At 33.9% G+C, this 20675-nt stretch overlaps 1 protein-coding gene across 3 annotated transcripts in view; it reads left to right on the top strand.

Moving 5' to 3' along the window:
* Positions 1-20675, top strand: part of LOC140432817 (homeotic protein spalt-major-like) — a 407769-nt gene that overhangs the window by 99367 nt on the left and 287727 nt on the right. The gene's annotated exons all lie outside the window — the stretch shown is intronic.

The raw sequence follows: 20675 nt of genomic DNA, 5'->3' as shown, positions 1-20675 counted from the left end.
TTATTGTTGAAAATGGATCCAATCGTTTTACTCTGTTCACTTTAAATTCATTCGATGACAATCCTCTTCATACTAAATGATTGTGTGCTGTTCATTATTACTAACCTAACCAGTTTTGCCTGATCTGTCACTGATATATTAACCAGCCTAATACTCACTCAGTTTATCTTCAGCAAATATGTTGAGTCTCTTTCTCTCTTAGCAGCGTGGCTAATAAGTATGTAAAAACTACTCAACAGAGCAACCCCTTTATGATTTTCACATGCCAAACCATCTTTTTTTTTATATGGGGCATAATAAAGCTTTGGTCCAACTTTGAGGATATTTTTCTCTTCCCGTATTATCTTGATAAGTCTATATATCTTTTTTTGTAGTTTTTTCCCTCCATTCTTTAGCATTTTTTTAAATATTTCATTTTATCCCGGTCTTTTGTTATTTTTGAGTCCATTGATTATACTTTTAATATCTCTATTACTAGGCAGTTCTATTATTATACCATCAGCTTCTATCAGGAAATTTTTATTCTTATCTGTGTATTGCCTATTCAGTGTTTCACTAAAATATCTCTTTCATATACCTATTTCTTATTATTTTTCACTCGTGAGTGTTTTATCTTTTCTTTTCTTGTATAAATTGTAATTCTGGTATCCACTTTCAGTTTCTTCTTTCATCTTTCAACATCTTTCCTCTATTTCTTGTATTGTTTTTCCTAATATTCTCTTTTCTTTTGGCTACATACTCTTCTCATTATTCTTCTTTTATCTTTGTACTTCTAGTTCATACCATCATTCAAACAAATATACAAATAAAAGATCATCATCATCGTCATCGTCACTGGGTGGACAACCAGTGGTTTTTTTTTGATTTTAATCTGTTCCATGCTTTTCTCTATTCTCATCTATTTCGTGCTTGTTTTTTACTTTATTTGTTTTATTTATAAGGCTGTCATTAAGGGTTATTATAAACGATCACCCAGTATAATTTCATCAAGCTTGTGCTCTAGAGGAATTTACGTTTACATTTTATCGATATGTTCAGAAAATGGCAGGAAAGCCACTGTAATAATTGTCAGGAAAATTCGGAAAGTAGACCTAAACCTACTACAAAGAAAAATGAGAAAAGTCTTAACCAAATCGCGATATATTGAGGATTTTGTACCGCTATCAATTCTGTCAATTAATTTTCCTGTTGTCAAAAATGTAATATTAACCATTAATAATAAAACAAGTTCGAATAAACTTTTCTGCTACTTTCAATACAACCATAATCACACTAATTAACAGGCAGAACACTGTTGCCAAGTGATGGTAATAAAACCCGATCTTACTTGAAATAAAAGTTACTTAAAATAAAAACCTAAATACCCAGTAAGAATATTTATTGCTTCATTATCTTCTCGTTTGTCGATTTTTATGACGACCCTCGTAAAAGAATTCTTCACATCGGTCTCGTTCAAAATTATGTTTAATATTTATGAGCTGTCTAGAGGAGATGTAACGTTGAATACTCAGCTTTTTATTAGTTACATTTGGTTTATATCTCCAGAAAATCACGTTGGATTGCTACAAGGTGTATAATGAGAACATGTATGACATGATACATACCTAACCGAATGTTGTGGGGCTAAAAATATCTGGTTATTTATTTGGTGGAAGAATGTAAATACGGAAATACAACAGGGTTTATGAATATGTTATATCAAACCGGTTGTAATGTTCTATTTGCACAGTAGTCGTTTAATTTTCACTGCCTTTATTAATCAAGAAAAATCGTAATTTGCTTGTTGTTTTTTCCCAATAAGGTACATACAAGCTAATTTGTCTATGTGATATCACTACATGATGCAATTGATGAACAGTGTAGTGCTGTACAATTTAAAGCATATTTATAGCTTGTTCAATCTATTTTCCTGCTTTGTCAAATCTTGGACAATAAATTATATTTTTAGGTATTATCATCGTCATCATTCTCTTCTCTTTGATTTTCAAACGAAGCCGACTTCTTTTATTATATAACTCCATAAGTTTTTTCATTCTATAAGCTGAAATCACACAAGCTTCTATTTTTGACTTCCACATTATAGGACTCCAGATCATTCCCAACACTATAAGAAGAAAGACTTGATTTCCAACCACGTCAAATATGTAAGAACTCAAAAATTCAGTAAAAAATAGGTCCAAATGTTTAGAAGCAATATGCAGAAAATTTGGTGCCCTGAATACAAAAGTCTCATCCAGTCCATCTAAGACAAATCAGTCAATTTTAGAACTTTTGCAGCGCTCAAAATATTATACATTATTTGACATATTTATGTTAATTACGTCAAATTATGTTATATTGTGTTTTAGAATTTTTGTATTTTATTATTATGTACTATATTGTCTCTCATGTTAAAATGGCTAGCTAACTATTACAATCTCCATATTTAGTAAGTACTTTTTACGATTTGAATATCATATAACTAATTTTAATAAATTTTAGTTGTCTTGAAAAAGAAACTAAATAGTTTCGAAAGCTCGACTTTCAATAAAACAGTCTACATATATTAGTGTTTTAATCACTAGGCCTTTTAACCTCATTACAAATCTTTGGAATAAAACTGGGATAATATGAATTAGCAACCGTCAGTCCTATAATTTTTTTGAATTTACACAAAAAATAACTTTTAAAAGACTTACAAAGGTTGTTGTAACAACTTACCAAAAATCTTGCCGAAACCCTCTGTTTTCGCTTAAACGACGCTAATCCTGTGGTAACGAAAAATAAAATTAAAATTCTCTTAGGCGAAAATCTGCTAGACGCATTGAAAATTAGCCCCTTGACTGATTTTTTATCAGATGTGAAAAGAGCTTAGGAGGGGCGGGATGACATCTCTATCGGACCGGTACGACAACAATATGAAGATAATGTAAACAATATGACAAGCGACTAATATGGCAGAGGGGTACCAGCCCCCATATATCCCGATTTCACGCTACAAAAAGTTTGAATGCGATCCGGCTATTGAAATGCTTTTTGTCTGGTTTGATGACATTGCGCTAATGTAAACATGTTAAAGTAGAAGATGAAAGATATATTGAATACTTTGTGAATTGAATATGCCGTATATTTTTTTGGGATTACATTTAGAGAAATACAGTTACAGTTCTTTCTTTTTTATTTGAATATATTTCAGATAGTTTTGTACGTATTTTTTCATTCTAGATTATTAAACTTTAGTCAGTCCTTTTTCGGTTTTACTTTTCGGCTTAATGTTGGGCCTTTTTGGTTCAAAATATTAAGCATGTTAATTAAATTAAATTTATTTTTTTTTTTCGGCAAAAACTTAATTTCAAAATTTTATACTAAATAAAGAGAATAACCAGTAAAAGGAATATAAAATTTCTCAGTAACTTACTTTTTGTGCTGGTACGTAGATTCTCCAAACAAATGGTGGAAACCAACGGTTGATCTGTTTTTTCTCGAGAATTTTCTTATAAATAGCCCTCAGGAATCTGCTTCAACCTTCAGGAATCCTACTGACTGCGCCAATTTATTTTCGTAATATACGCTCTGAACTACGCAAATAAACGCTCTGAATACAATTAACAATTAACTTATTAAACTTAAATGCTTAACTTATTATTAATTTATTATAAACAAGTGCAGGCCTATTTATACCTTCTGATCGGATGGACTGTGGTCGGCGGATTTCAATGGAATTATCTGTTTATGTTTATATAATTATGTGCCATCTGAATTTTACGTTTTTGTATAAATATTAATTTTTCTGCCGATCGTACAATAATGTTAACCAAAAATAACTAGCATAATTTTTTGATCCTTCCTTTTTTCTTCGTTTCTGGTAGTGCACATATGTCTATATTTTTTTTTCTACAAGCTCTTTTGTAATTTCCTGCTCTCTTGTATTTAGATACTTGACGTTCCAAGCAATTTCGGTTTAGTTTCCATAATTTCTCGTTTTCCATAAATTCGTTGTCCCCTTTCTCGCGTTAGTCGTCGTAATGAAATCATTCCTGTTCCGAGGCATATTCCTGTTCCTAGGTATGATCCCAAGAGCCATGACCTTACCCTAGAAATAAAAAGAGGGCTCATTAAATGGTACGTGTACTCAGTGCTTCTGTACGGAGTAGAAACGTGGACATTGAAGGCGAAAACTCTATCAAAACTGCAGGCTTTTGAGCAATGGTTATACAGAAGGATCCTAAAGATACCATGGGCAGACAAAGTCACCAATGAAGAAGTACTGCGGGGGATGAACACAACCGCGGATTTGGTGAACATCGTGAAGGACCGTAAGCTGCAGTACTTGGAAAATATATTGAGAAATTAAGGCAGATACGAGCTACTCCAATGCATTTTGCAAAGTAAAATTGGAGGAAAAAGGGCCCCAGGACGAAGAACTAACTTGCTAACCTGAGAGCATGGTACAGAAAGACCTCTTTTCTGTATAGTAAGCAATAAAGTCCTCATAGCCAAAATGATCACCAACGTTCGAAACGGACAAGCACCCTAAGAAGGAGAAGATGAACTGTATGGTTTTAAAGCCTATCAGTAGGGTGCTAACCTGGCTATAGGCTCCTCCTTCTTTATCCGCGCTTGGACCGGCAACAGTTCTGTCGAGCTACTCGATCCACCCAACAAAACTGCAAACGGAGTATGAATGGAAAACAAAGAAATAAAAATACTTTGTTACGCAGACGACTCAATATTGATAGCCTAAGATGAAGATAGTCTACAAAGACTGGTGACAGTCCCATCTCAGAAAATCATGTGTGATGAGAATCTCATCTCAGAATATTTTTTATATAGGTATATTACAGTGTCTTGAAAAGGAATAAAACCATTCCGAAAGCTCGACAAAAAGTCAAAAGAGTGTTTCTCTAACATCGCGGCCAACCTTCTGACTGCAGCCCTAATAAACTTGTGGGATGGGAGTATAACAGACCCATACACAATCTTTTAATAGACTTTCGACAGGCATATGATAGCATAGAAAGAAGCCAAGTATGGAATGCCATGGCGGAGTTCTCAATACCAAAGAAACTCATTTGGATGACCAAAGTCAGTATGGAAGGTGGAATATCTAAAGTACGTGCAAATAATAAACTGTCTGGCAGCTATAAAATCAACAGTGGACTCAAACAGGGTGATGCATTATCTGCACTACTTTTTAACCTTGTATTAGGGAAAGCCATGAGGTTGGCCGAAATAAAAACAGAATTGCTATCGGTTCAGGATCCCAAGCTATTATTCGCATATGCAGATGACATATATCTCGTTGGAGACTCCATCCTATCCACGCAAGACATCCTTAACAAGGTGGAAGGAGCAACAAGTGAAGTAGGGCTGAAAATCAATGAAGAGAAGACGAAATATATGTGTATAAATAGAACGACACAAAGAGAGAGAATAGGATAAAATGTGACGGTCAACACCTTCAATTTCGAAAGAGTACAACGTTTTAAGTATCTGGGGGCGTAATCACAGCTGACAACGATGTTACTGAAGAAATAAAAGGCAGAATCCAATCTACAAACCGCTGTCTATTCGCACTGGATAAGCTCATAAAATCAAAAAATCTTACAAGAGGTTCAAAGATAAAAATCTATAAATCCATCGTCAGACCTGTAATAACATAGGGATGCGAAACGTGGACCATGACCAAAGCAAACGAAGCAAAGCTCAGACGTTTTGAACGAAAAATACTACTCTCTAGACTCTGACGTCCCAGAATGCGATGGAGAGATAACATCCAAGCAGATATCCGGAAAATAAACATTCCATTTGAGCTTAGGTTGATGGAGGATCGAACAAATTGAAAAAAAGTTGTACAGTCAGCCAAGACCCGCCCAGGGTTGTAGCGCTACATGATGATGATGAAGATAAGCAACGTGCCAGTTCAAGTTCACATAAGGTTAACGAAATGTTTAAATAATAATTATTTATCATTGTTTTAATACTTAGGGGTTGAAACCATAGCACATATTGATACAGTCCTAAAAACTCTAAAATTACTTTAATAAATTCGCATATATAAATAAGCCCTTAATCGCACAAAACAAAAATAAAATAACTAATCTTCAAATATAGATCGTCATACATTATCTACATTCTTATGTCGGTTTTCATTGCAGTGATTTTCCATTTTACCGTATTCTAATTTGTAATTTAAGATCGCAAACTAATATATAATAAAAATTATGTAATCTATAGATATTTGGCGAATGAGATAATACTTTACCTTTTAACATCTTTTGACTATGAATAAATTTACAAATTATCAAATTCATCGAACGATTAATAACGGTAATAAATTTCTAAAACTGTGTTTAAACTAAATTCAATTTATCATATGAACCAAAGTCTATAATAAAAAATATCAAATATCACAACATTAAATTTTAACATTTACACGTAGAGTTTTGGCTACGAACAAAACAGTCGTTTGTCATGTTCAGGAAGGTGTCATATTGTAAGCTGAACATCGACGAAATTTATTAGAATTTATGGATATAATATGAATCTTATATTTTTCATGTAATTTTTTATTCATTTTTTTAAATATGCTTTGCTAAGACACATGGCAAACGTATGCTTTGTAGGAACGTCAACAGGTGGCGTTAGGAGCAAACGTAATAATTCATTGAACTAAATTTCAAATTGCATGATAAAACCTTACAAACTAATAAGTTTAAGTTGCTGCATGTAATACTTAAATATATATAAAAATACTTTAGTTGCTTGTACCTAAACGTACTGTAATTCCTTAGTTATTCGAAGAAACTGTTCCACTGAATAATATGGTCTTTCAGATTGATAGGCTTTTGTCAATTTACGGAACTTAAGGAAAGAAGTTGTAGAAAGTTGCAAAGGAAGATGGATGTATAATTTTTTTGCCGAATATAATATAGATTTCTTTACTACCTCAGTGGACGGGATCGGTAAATACACATCAAAGGTTGAATCTCTGGTGGAGTAGTCATGATCAGGTCTTGCTGAAAAAACACGTAGGTGTTTAGAAATTAAGCAAACAGTTTCTAAAATATATAAAGAGGGAAGAGTTAAAATCACATGATTTTTGAAGTAGCTTTTGCAATGTGTATTCTACTGAGGCCAAAAGATACCGTATTGCTCTTTGTTGTAATTTAAAAATAACATCAGATGGGGCAGCTGTACTATAAGCCCAAAAAGGAAAGCCCCATCGAAGATGAGAGTCGAACAAAGCAAAATATGTTATTTTGGAAGATGCTAAATTGATTTCCTTCGAAACAGATCTTATAGCATAGCAGACTGAGGCTAGTTTCTTACTTAACAAATCGAAATGAAGGGACCATTTAAGGTTGCTATCTATAAAAATACCAAGAAATTTTACAAAATCAACGATATTGATATGGCTGTTATTAAGAAGCAAGGGTTGAAGAGCTCCTTTATAGGATAATGCTACTGTCATATCCACGTTAGCAGAGAGTAAATTAGAGTCGGACCAGGGTTTTATTTTAAGTAGATCAGAAGTTATAGTTGTATGAAAAATTGCAATATTAGAGTTCCTCCAGGTAATACTGGTATCATCAGCAAAAAGAAAAAATTTTCCATCGATTTTTAAGTTAGTGATGTCATTTATAAAGAAAAAGAAAAGTAGAATACCCAATACTGAACGTTGTGGTACTCCACATACAATGCTTTTGTGACTAATCAGTATCATTTGCTCTAACAAGTTGTTTTTTACTCCTCAAGTAATATTGTAACCAATTCAAAGAATTACCTCGAATTCTGTAGAAATTTAGTTTTTTTTATCAAAATGTCATGATTTACACAATCAAAAGCTTTGGCATAGTCACAAAAAACAGTGGCAGTATAAAGATTATTGTTTAGTGCGTGATAGACCTCATGTAGTACAGAAAACATAGCACCACTGGTACATTTATTAGATAAAAAGCCGAACTGACTTTGTGATAAAATGTTGTTTTCAACGAGAAAGGACATAAGTCGGGCTTTTATAAGTCTCTTAATAATTTTAGATAGCACCGGTAGTAAGGAAATAGGCCTATAGCTGCAGATATTTGATTTTTCACCACCCTTATGAAGACGAATATTAATGGCTGTCTTTAGACACTCTGGAAATATACCTTTTTCAAAGGAATCGTTAATTGGTGAAACCAGAACTTCCAACACATTTTTTGGTAGATTTGAGAAAATTTTTATGGATAGTCCATCAGTACTCCAGGAAGATTTGCTTTTGATACTACTGATTGTTTGGATCAGTTCAGCTTGCTTGCTTCCAGTTGTGTCCTTTGATCTTCTTAATGTCGTCAGCCCATCTGATTTGTGGTCTTCCTCTGCTTCTCTTTCCTAACCATGGCCTCCACTGTTGTATTTCGTGGTTCCATCTCTTATCCTTCAGTCGGGCATTGTGTCCTGCGAAGCTCCGTTTTAATTTGGCAGCATGTTCTCCTGCGTCTTTTACTTTGGTTTTGCTTCTAATCCATTTGTTTGTTTTATTTTTGTATATAAGTCTCACCCCGAGCATTTTTTCCAACGTTCTTTGTGCTTTTACTATTTTATCCATATTGGACTTAATGAATCTCCACGTCTGTGAACCATACGTGAGTATAGGAAGGATACACTGATCGTAAATTCTGGTTTTCAAATACTGTTATATTTTAGTGCTTTTCAAGATCCAACTCAGTTTTCCAAATCCTGCCTACGCTAACCTTATTCTTCTGGTAATTTCGACAGTTTCATTTTCTTTGTTAATTTTCATTATCTGTCCCAGGTAGATGTATTCGCTTAATGTTTCTAAATTTATGTCGTTCAATGTTATTTCTGGAATGTTCGGTGTATTTGTCATTATTTTTGTTTTTTCCAAGTTCATCTTAAGGCCTACTTTTTCCGAAGCTTGAAATAGTTGCGTCAACTGGTCTTATAAACAATAAATTCGAGACCTTTTTTGAATTGGTTACATTGCAAATAGGATCTTGTTTTGGCATAATAGTTGATATAATCAGGTGATCTAAAAATGCAAAGAATGTATAGATTAAGATTCTTGTTATAAACCAATGAAAACTCAAAAAAGGATTCATTCAACAGGAAGTCAAATTTTGTTATAGGAGAGAGATCATTATTTATTAAAAGAATTGGGGATGCCACCATGAGCTGAACGTGGTATATTTTTCTACAAAAAAGGCTCGTTGACTTAAAGCCAGTGCTCGGTAACCAGAACTATCGGGGGAAATCCTAATTCCTCTAGAAACAAAAATAATTTATCTGTTTTATATCTTAGAGAACCAATATTAATCAGAACCATGTTAAAATTGTCATCACTAAAATAATATTGAGATTTCTACTCCCACAGAACAAGTCGTATCATTGGCTCAATTTTTAATGTTTTTTTACCAAAATTCTAGAAAATACTTTTGAAATGCTGTACTATAATGTACTAATGTTATAAATCAATTTATATTAAACAATTTTTCAAAAATAATTCTTAAAAACATGTTTAAAATATTGAAAATCAATCCTACCCTCCCTAAAAAAATGTTTATTAACATTGTAACGTTGTAACAAGAGCGTATTTTAAATTAAATATTGCCATTTTATCCTTTATTAACGACTAATATGATAAGTTTCCCTCTTATACAAGTATGTAGCTGTACCTAAATTCTAAAAATCTAAACTCTTCGACTTAACACAAACTAAACAAATTTAGTCCTGTTATAATTCCCAAGCCGGGCTAAACATTTTAGTACCTTGGGGAAGTTTCTTGGATAAACACCATTTCAAACCTTGATGACCCTATTTTATCCTTTGGCAATATTCGGGCGAAATAGCTGACTAGATCGCTTTCCAAACGCAATATTACGATTTCCAGACATCTATTTACTTTAAGATATTTTGTATTAACCATAGACGTAGTTAAGGGATGGGATTACTAAATATTTTTTTAAATAACAGGGCTTTGCGGATGTTGCTGTTTTATTTTGCTTCAATTGGAGCTTCTCCTGTTTTTTTATTTTATGTTTTCTCACTGTATATATATGATTATTTTCGTAATCACATATCCTAAGTTTTTTTGGCTATGATCAGTATTTTAAGAGTTGAATACCTAGTCCATGCGGTAGAGTCTCTGACTTCCACGCAGAAGGCCAGGGATCGAATCGCAGTGGTGGCGAGAACATCTAAATATTTTTAAATATGTACAGGCCACAGCCTGAATAAAATGAGTACTTTGGATAAAACCAGGATAATGCAGCATTTCATTTTGCTTTAACATTCGAATCAGTAGTCGAGTCAGCAATCTCTTTTTTAGCGCTCACCTGACACATGACAAATAAACGTAAAGCCGATTTCTTTTATAATACTGGGTTGTTGATAACAATCCATTTAGACAAAAATTGAGTTCATTCAGTTACTCCTTAAACAGGCATTTGAAGGAGCAGATCGACAAAAGATGTTAAAGCAACTATCTATGTAAGGGATACCCAATAAGTTGGTTAAACTTATATGAAAGACTCTGGAGGATTCCAAAGCTATGGTGAGAATAGATGGAGATATGACGCAGGCCTTTGATATTGAAAATGGAATTAGACAAGGTGATGCCTTATCAACAACACTTTTTAATCTAACTTTAGAAGCTGTTGTTAGAAAACTGGATATAAACGGCTGTATTAATACAAGATCAATGCAAATATGCGCATATGCGGATGATGTTGCCATAATAAGCCGCAACAAAAGGGTATTAAGCGAAAAAGTTATAGAACTGAAACGAGAAGCTGCTACGTTTGGTCTATATATAAATGAAAGCAAAACAAAATATATGGAGTGCACAAAATTGAATGAGTATGAGAATTTGAAGGTAGACAACCATACCTACAAATATGCCTCCACTTTTCCCTACCTAGGCTCAATAAATGACAACAACATCAGTCAATAAATACAAGCACGGATTCTTAGCGGTAATAAGTGCTTTTATGCATACAAAGACTTAATGAAAATTAAGTTACTGAATCGTGAGTCTAAGCTTAGAATCTACAAAACACTAATTAGACCAGTGGTCACATATGGATGTGAAACGTGGACCCTCTCAACCACTGATGAAAATCAACTGAGAATATTTGAGCGCAAAATACTAAGGAAGATATTTGGACCAACCCAATGCAGCGATGGTTCGTGGAGAATTAAAATGAACCACGAGCTGGATGAACTAATGCAGAGCGCAGATATTGTAAAATTTGTAAAGTCACAAAGACTAACTGGCTTGGTCACCTAGAAAGAATGCCAGATAATCGAGCTGTAAAAGTAGTCCAGAGATGGAAGCCCCAAGGAAACAGAACAAGAGGAAGGCCCCGTAAAAGATGGATAGACGGCGTAGAGAGGGATCTTAAAACCATGAACATCAGGCAGTGGCGAAGGAAAGTATCCGACAGTTCAGAATGGAAGAACATTGTTAAGCAGGCCAAAACTCACAAAGGGTTGTATCGCCATTAGAAGAAGAAGAAGTTAACTCCTAATTGAATCTGTTTGATTCTAGTTTAATCTTAATATTCTAAATGTATTACACTTTAGTTACATCACCTTTTATCAATTTTAGAGGACTATTTTTTCAAATGAATGGACAGACCATATTCAAGACCCAACAAGAAATCTGGCCAGTATGTTCTAAGATCTACTTAGATCATACATTCTTAGAACATGCATTCTAGCTATTAAACATCAATATTGCGAAGAAACGTGAATCGTAAAAACTGTAAATAAAGAGACTGTTTGACCTTTCTATGCTGAGACTTGAAAATTATTTCGATTCTTAATGAGCTTCATAGCGATTTTGTTGGCTCTATTTCAATAGTATTTTCTATGAAATTCAGTTTCATAGTGTTCTGATAACTGGAGATTTTTTGTTTTTTTCCATACATATTTTTGTCTTGGGACGCTAGATATTGGTTAGATACCAACAGATTCTCGTATGCCAGTAGAAGAATAATTATTCATGGGTTTTGCGTTATACTCGAAGCAGTTTTTTACTCACAAATTTCAAATTATTCCAGCATAAACTTTTCCTTGTGTAGTATGGATAATTACTTAAACAATTTTTACATTCATTGTTGTTATTTATCTTAAATATCTTATTTTTTTTTCCTTCCTTCTTTGCTCTGTCACTTTCGTCTAGATTTTTGTTGTTTACTGAACACCAACACCAGAAATGACAAAAAACAAAGAAATAAATATTGAGGAGGAAGAGGCAATAATAAGAATAGTATCGTATGGCATTTTTGCCCAGGAGATCATTTTGGACAGATTCCGGTGCCGTTTGCATCTTTAACCTTCTTTAAAGTAGCTAGTGTGGATGCATACACCTGTTCAGGGGGACTGACGGCTTAACGTGCCCTCTGAAGCACGGTGCACGGCTCGTATTATTTTTAGTAATGTCATGAAAGAAATTAACAGCAGAATTTACAAAACAGTCATCAAAACACTTTGGGAAAAATGATAAAACACTATGGGAGAGAGCTAGAAGTACAGATATACGATGTAGATGCAAGGTGGAGAACATCAAGGACTGGGTAAGAAATAGATTAGTAGAATGGAACGATCATATAAGCCGAATGACAACAAATAGAGTAGTAAAGAAGGCAAGAGACGGTTCCCCGATAGGAAGACTATCATAAGACCACAAAAACGATGGAACAACAACTTACTGGAGGCCAATTCAAAAACAGACAGTCATGTTTACATAAAAAAAAGAAGAAGATGAAGAAGAAATTCTTTTGACCAGCTCTTGTTCTTCGTGTTGATTTGTTGTTAAAACTTCCTAATACCTAAATCTAATACTTTGCAAATCTGTTTTGATATTTTCACTTTGTTGTTATATATAATCTTATACTTTTGGATAAAACAAGATATTATTGAATTAAATGAAAAGCAGGTCAAAGTAGGTCATACTATCTAGAATGTTTTACTTTAGATGGTCAACTGATATTAAGTAATAATAATTTTAGATCTACACAGTAGCACTGAACTGGATGTAGATAAAACACATTAATAAAATGAAAACAGAATGATGCATAGAAATGTAAATAAAATGTACATAGGGAAGCGACTTCGTAAAGATCTCAATAAAAAGCAAAGAGAATGATGATGAAAAGAGTTTAATTTCTAAGTTTCTAGTTTAATGCGTTGTTTTGCTCTATCTTTGTAATCTTTGTAGTGTTTTCTGCTATAAACCAGACAAGTTGATTATCATTACAATAAGAGTAAATGACATTTACGACTTTGAAGGACGCCCCTGCAATACTGTAGTCGCGTCTCGGCGTCGAGTTATGCGTCATTCTTAGGTGGCGAACCAATGTTAACTCGGTAAATATGATATTTCAAAACGCCCCTGGAAGTCTGCCAGCATGCTAATATGTACCCTCGACGGTGGTGGTGAAAATGGCTTAATATTCGCATTGGCGTAGATGTTTCTTCGTGATATTGTCACATAAAATATGCAGTTTATGCTTTGACTTCATTACTAATATTCGACACACCTAGATTCTGACGCTAATGGTAATGGGCGCTGTTGATGAAGACGTTTTGAATTAGTCGAATCTACTTGATTATTGTTGCATATTATTAAATAAGTGATTTTCTATATCCTAACCTCAGAATAAATTTAATTAATGTATTCTGATTCATCTTTATTTACAATCTAGTGTGTCTACGTAAGTTGGAATCATATGGGAAACTTTTTCATTAGGGGAGCGTGGTCTATGTTGGGACACTTTTAAATATTTAAGTCATTTAGGTGCATCTTTTAGTTTCTTAAAAGTTTGAACGTATAAAATCAATGCTTTGGGTATCCTCGATTATGTGTAAATTGAAGTTTTAGATAGAGTTAACAGAAAGGACTGCATAATTATTGACCCAGTAAGAACCATTTGTCCCAGTATGGACCAATATTGGTTCATAGTGGGACTCCTAACGGTTTATATCGGGACATATATGATCCATACCGGGACTATTATAGTTGAAGCAGGAGATAAGTAGGTACTGATGGAGAATCAATATTAAAAAATTTATTTGTACCAAAATTAACATTACAAAAGCATTTAAAACATTTTATATGGAGAAAAATCCAACTGGAATTGTAGCTGATTTGCTGAACGTTCCGTTGAACCTATTGCGCTAGGTTTTCGTAAAATTTTAACAATAATATCTTGTTCTATGGTATTAATATCTTTTTTTCGGGATATTTAAATGTATTACCCAATGTTTTAAGAAGGAAGTAGATCACATATTCACCGTTAATAACATCTTCAACACATACCATTCACTACTACTACTACTAAGGATTTCCACAGTTTTCACTGTCTTCCTTCACTCAACCGTTTTCTCCAATTTTCCCTGTCATTCCAGTCTCCATCTCGCAGGGTTTTTTTCTCCATAGCCTCGTCGATTTCATCTCTGAATGACCTTCGGGGTCTTCCTCTCTTTCTTCTTCCAATCGGGCTCCATTCTGTGATTTTGTTTATCCAGCGTCCTCTGTCCGCTCTTCTGACGTGGCCGTACCAGGATAGTCTCTTCTTTTCTATATAGTCGATTATGTCTGATTGCACTCCCATTCTCCGCTTAATCTCTGCGTTTTCAATTCTGTCTCTTTTTGTAAGTCTACAGCTTCTCCTCAGGAACTCCATTTCTACTGCTCTTATTCTACCTCTATTTCTCTTGTTTATTGTCCAGTTTTCGGACCCATATGTCAGGATACTTCTTGTCAGGGTGTTATATATTCTCTTTTTTTTCTTTATCGTAATGTTCTTATCCCACAACACTGAGTTTAGTTGTCTTATACAGTTTCTTGTTTGTCTCAGTCTGTTGTTTATATCTTCTTCTGTTGTTCCTTGGTTCAATATTATGGTTCATAAATACTTGAATTTATCTGTTCCATTTATTTGTCTTCCCTCGTCTATCTCTAGGTTTCTCATATCCTTGTTTTCTGTTGTTAGGTATTCGGTTTTCTCTAAGTTTATTTCCATTCCGTTGTTTTTATATTATTCTTCTAGTTTTCTGAGCATAAAGCTGAGATCTTCTTAATTGGTTCTTCTCCTCCATGGTTTGAGTGTCTTTTCCAAGAATATTTAAACAGAGTAGGGGACGTAGCACAGCCTTGTAGAAGTCCTTTTGTTGTCTTAAATGGATTGTAGGCTTTATTTCCACATTTAATAGCTACTGTGTTTTCTTTGTATAGTGCTTTAACTGCTTTTATTAGTGTTTGTCGGATTCCGAGATCATTCATTGCTTCCCATAATTTGACTCTAGGTATTGAGTCATATGCTTTCTTTAGATCAACAAAGGCCAGATGGACCGGTCTACCTTTTGCCATTTTCTTCTCTATCAGTTATTCTAATGTGTACGTATGATCTAGGCATGATTTTCCTACTGTGAACCCTGCTTGGTCTTCTCCAATTTTTCCTATTATTTCAGTTTCTAGTTTTTCTTCAATAATTTTCCAGTAAAGTCTACCTACCGACGATATTATACTAATTCCTCTATAGTTTTCACATTTTTTCCTGTTTCCTTTCTTATGTATGGATGTGATGTATGCTTGTGTCCATTCCGCAGGTGTTTCTTCTCCATTTAGTCCTCTTTCGAACTTTCTATGTAGCATGCGGAATAACTTTTCCGTTCCGTTTTTAATTAGTTCGTTTGGTATTCCTCCGGGTCCTTTGGCTTTTTTGTTCTTCAATGTCTTGATTGCTCTCTTAACTTCTGCCAGGCTTATTTCTATCTGGTCGTATGCCCCATTTCCTGCATGTTCTATATTCTCTTCCTGAAATTGGGGACGGTTTTCTGTAAGTAGTTCTACGTAGTATTCTTGCCACTCGTTTTCTCTAATTTTGCCGATCTTGCCGATCGGCATACCATTCAACACACCAGTATAACGACTAACAGTCTTCTGGGTACGGTATTTCACAATAACAAAATCGACAATACGAATATCTGGCTCTAAATAATTGTCCTCGTCATCACAACGTGCATTTGATTGCATGTCATCGTCTGTTTCGGACTCTTCAGAGCTTGATTGTCCCGTTTTATATCTTTTTTTTTTTCGGTAATAAATCGCCACCAGATATGTTCTTATTTTTTTTAGTTTCTATTTTTTATAATGCTCCAAACACTTGTTTTGTGTTTTTCTTGTCTTTGTCTATACTCTTCTTCTATTTTATCTTTTTTCCATGGCATTTCTATTTTTTCTGTAGGAACAAATCGAAACTCAGTGGACGACTTGGGAGAAGTGTTTGCTTCGCTTCGTTACAGTATTTTGAGGTTCTGAATTTGGTAAAGTTGCAACTTCAGACGGTCGATTGGTGATGTATGCATTATGAAATCTTGGTCTGTAAAAATGTTGGAATCCAGCGGACAAATTCCAGTTTTCTGGAAACCTTTTAGAATATTGGTTGGGTTAAAGACTAAAGGAAATGCTTTACCAACAATTTCACTTATGTTATAAATTGTGAAAAGTGTACCAGGGTGATTAATCATCCATTCGTCAGATGCTTTGTTGTAATATGATTTGAAGGGTCCAAAGCAGGAAATATCTAAAGGCTGCAGTCAATGACTGCAGTGGGGTGGTAAGGTCAATAATAATATGCCATTATCTTTTGCTTTCCTTAAAACATCAATTGCATAATGGCTTTCATGATTGTCCAATGTAATCAATATCTTTTTCGCAGGAGAGCAGTTGGTATGTTTAATAGTATGATCCAAACATTCTGCAAATGTGTTCGAAGTCATCCAACCTGTAGGAAATGCAGAACCACCAGAACCAAGAGGAACGTGTTGTATCATTTTTGAGATAATTTTTTTTTTCTTGGGAAAACCATAAATGGGGGAATAAAAGTACCATTTGCAGATATTACACAACACAAGGTTACTAAAAACCCCGTTCTCCCGAGGTTCTTTTGCCAAAAGAAATTTTAGATAGATCAAAATTTCAAAACTGCGTCAAATTTAGAGAAAAAAGGAAAAACTAAATCTGGAAAAAAATCGGTTTCTAAATTTTTTTCGGCCAAGTTCAAAAGAAGGAAATGAACAAAATACTTTTAATGAAGACTTGCGTGCATTAATCTCTTCAAATATACCTCTTTCAAAATTATCCAATGGTAACTTAACTTTTTTTTTAAATATTTTAAATTGAATATTCCAAGTAAAAGGACTCTAAAGAGAAACCATGCCAACTCATTGTACTCGTCAGCAATAGATAATATAAAAACTAATATTAGTGACAATTACTTCTGCGTGTGTGTTGACGAAACCACTGACTCGTCAGGAAGATATATCGCTCATTTAATGATTGGTTTTCTAAGTGTTAAACATTATGGGGAACATCAGTGCAGTTTACCTTGCCTTTTATTATAACAAAAGGTTTTCTGCGAATTTCGTTAATCGTTTAGTGGTGTAAGTTGGTTGAATGTACTGTAGAAATAAAACGTGTTTATCTATTAATAATAGCAATAATACCACTAATCCTTTAATGTCAGGAAAGTGAAGACGATATATTTTGAGACAAGCTATACCAGGAATTTATTAAATAACTGCCAAAAATGTATTTAGCAACGAGATAGTCATGGTCAACTTAATAGCTTCTTTAACCTACTAGAAGAAATATCCAACATAAAAAGCTAACAAACTAAAATGGTAAATCTATAACAATTAATTAGATACCAATTTATTACGTAGTTGCTAATAGCCTCTGACTGATACAGTTTTCTATTAATATACAAAATAAATCTTGAATACTGGAACTATTTTTTTCTTCAAACGTCAAATAATGATAACATTACTTATCTAACTTGATCCTGTCTTTTTTTTTCCCCATTTCTTTACGGCGGAGGGAAAAATGTTGTCATGGCAACAATATGAAACATGTCACAACGCAACAATACAAATGTCATTAACAACAATTAAACATCATTTTTATTTATAGTAATATTAAAAGGACAATTAGTTAATGAAGCATTTTCAAAATTGAAACCGTGCAAAAATGTTCCCGACTCTTGATACGCATTGGTAATTGTTGATGATACTGATGGTCAAGAACAACTTTCAGCAACCATTCCCGATGTTGGCGAATCATGAGGGTTTAAAATTTTTTGAGCATTATCGTTCTTATTTCTTATTGAATCCTCTATATATCCTTCGGCAACCGTGCTTGATTTCCAGCCCCCATGTCGTTTGAGGCATTCTAGATTTCCGCCTCCATCAATTAAAAGTGTTGCTGAAGTTCGTCGTAAAGAGTGACCCGTGTATGCGCTTGCGTCGTTTAAATTTAAATAACTAGCTACTTTTTGGGCTACTGCGCTGATCGAATGTATTCCCATGACGCTTCGGTAACACTTTCCATTTTGGTACTTGATAAAAAATCGGTTTTCTGTGAAATTTTCAGGCCTCAGTGATGCATACTTTTTATACAGTTTAATGTAGTTTTGACCAATTATCGTAAAAGATCTAATTTGTCGTGTTTTACTGTCTGAGATTTTGATAATTATTACATTTTCTTTATCCTCAATGTCCACAGTCTTCATTTTTACCATTTCGTCGCATCGACAGGCGCCGGTAACCCCAATTAACAAAACAATCTGAAATATTTTTATAATTTAGTAGAGTATACTACATGCTTTGCAATATAATTTTTTTTACCTTTAATCCTAAATACAACTTATCTGGCGCTTCAAACAAAAATTTATCAAACTCGTCTTTAGTGAAAACTTTAGACTTCTTTGCAGTATATCCTTCGCTTGTTTTTTTCAGAAAGGCACGTAACTTTAAAAATTTGCTTATATCCACATTTTTTCTAATAACTAACTCGGATTTTATCATAGAGTATCGTGACCACATTGTAGAAGATTTCCATTTATTTTCATTTTCCATTATATTAAAATATGCCAGTAAAACGTCTTCGGTAACTTGCCGTACTCCTCTTGTATCGCACCACTCTTGGAAGTGCTTGTACGCTAACCGATACTTTATTCCGGACTTGGAGGGCCCCAAACGTGCTACTGCATCATTAGCCGCGGACTCAATTTCGTTTAGGTTTTCCATTTTCGCACTAAATTTGCGCTTGCGGTTGCAACAACAATAAGCTGTCTTTAATAATTGCAAACAACTGTCAAACAACTGTAACCAGGGAGACGTAAATCCCACCGACGACTTAATTATTTTAATTTCTAACATCTAGACGACTTTGATAGTTGTCACAGTTAATTTCGAGTAAAAATAGCGTATGAATTGTACTATTTATGGTTGAAAATTGCTACGTTTGAAGAAAAAATAGTATACTTTATTCGGCAAAGAAGCGACTTTTCTTGACTTGCCCTCTATTACGCGCCTCACTTCGTTTGGCGCGTAATATCGGGCGCGTCAAGAAAAGTCATGCTTCTCCGCCTCATAAAGTAATATACTATTTTAATATTACGATAAAAATATATACCTACTTACGCAAAAAAAAACGTTTTATTAATGTTTTAAGTATTTCAACTCCAACAATCCGAGATATACAATTCTTAATCCGTGTCTAATATAAATTTCCTTTGTCTACTTCTATAACCTTCATATAAAACGTATTACTCTCGATCTTAAAATATACTACCTACTTAAAATCATATTGTTTGCCGTTAGTTCAGTTGACATTCACTAGGCCTGGTGACATATGCGAAGGGACAAGATAGACGCTGATAAGATCGTATCCACATGGCAGCTGGCCACGTTATCCCGAACTTAAAGTTACATTAAGTATATCAGATCTGAACCATTTATTAAAGTACAGGCAAACTTCTCCTGTTTTACACACAGAAAAATTGTTGTTTGGGTAAATGAAGATACATAGTAATAATGTTTGAAATATAAATTTGACAAAATCATGAAGAGGGACTATGTTTGTATTTATTTAATTCTTTATTTCTATAGCAGTTTACAAGATTCTGCATACTATGCATACTCCCTAAAAGAAAATTATTAAAAGAAATTATAATAGCATATAAAGATAACAGAATGATAAAAGTTTAAAAATATGACAAAATATGGTTCAAATGAGATCGGTTCTTCTTTCTTCTTTTTTTGGCATTATAACCCAGGATGGGTCTTTGCCTGTCTGGCTATGTCCTTTTATTCAGATCTCTCTTGAGCCCTTCTCCTCTATTGTCTTATATTCATGGTTTTCAGGTCGTCTTCCATCTTGTCCTGGGCCTTCCTTTTTTTCTACCGGCTTCCAATGTAACACCTGCTTTGTCCCAGCCATGACAGTCTTTAACTTTTCACAAATCTTACAATGTCATACCCTTCATTCAGTTCATTAACCTCATCGTTTCTCCTGATTCTCCATGTGACGTCTTCCTCTTGCACGGGGCCATACACTTTTCTCAGTATCTTTCTCTCGAATGTCCTGAGTTGGGTTTCCTCTTTTTTCGTCATTACCCAGGTTTCACAACCATAGGTTACTATGGGTCTAATCAAAGTTCTGTAGATAGTAATTTTGGTTGTTTTGTCTATGAGTTCGGTTATAGTTTTAAAAAACTATGCTTGTTAGTTATGTATGACTTAAGAATTTAATAGCAGAGTGCCATTCGGAAGGTATATTGAAGTCCTAAGCATTTTTCGATATTTCTATTTTGTATCATTCGAAAAAATCAATGCATATTTTA

The sequence above is a fragment of the Diabrotica undecimpunctata genome, chromosome 1 (genome assembly GCF_040954645.1).
Source record: "Diabrotica undecimpunctata isolate CICGRU chromosome 1, icDiaUnde3, whole genome shotgun sequence".
Lineage (NCBI taxonomy): Eukaryota > Metazoa > Arthropoda > Insecta > Coleoptera > Chrysomelidae > Diabrotica > Diabrotica undecimpunctata.
This window is presented reverse-complemented; position numbering and strand designations above follow the sequence as displayed.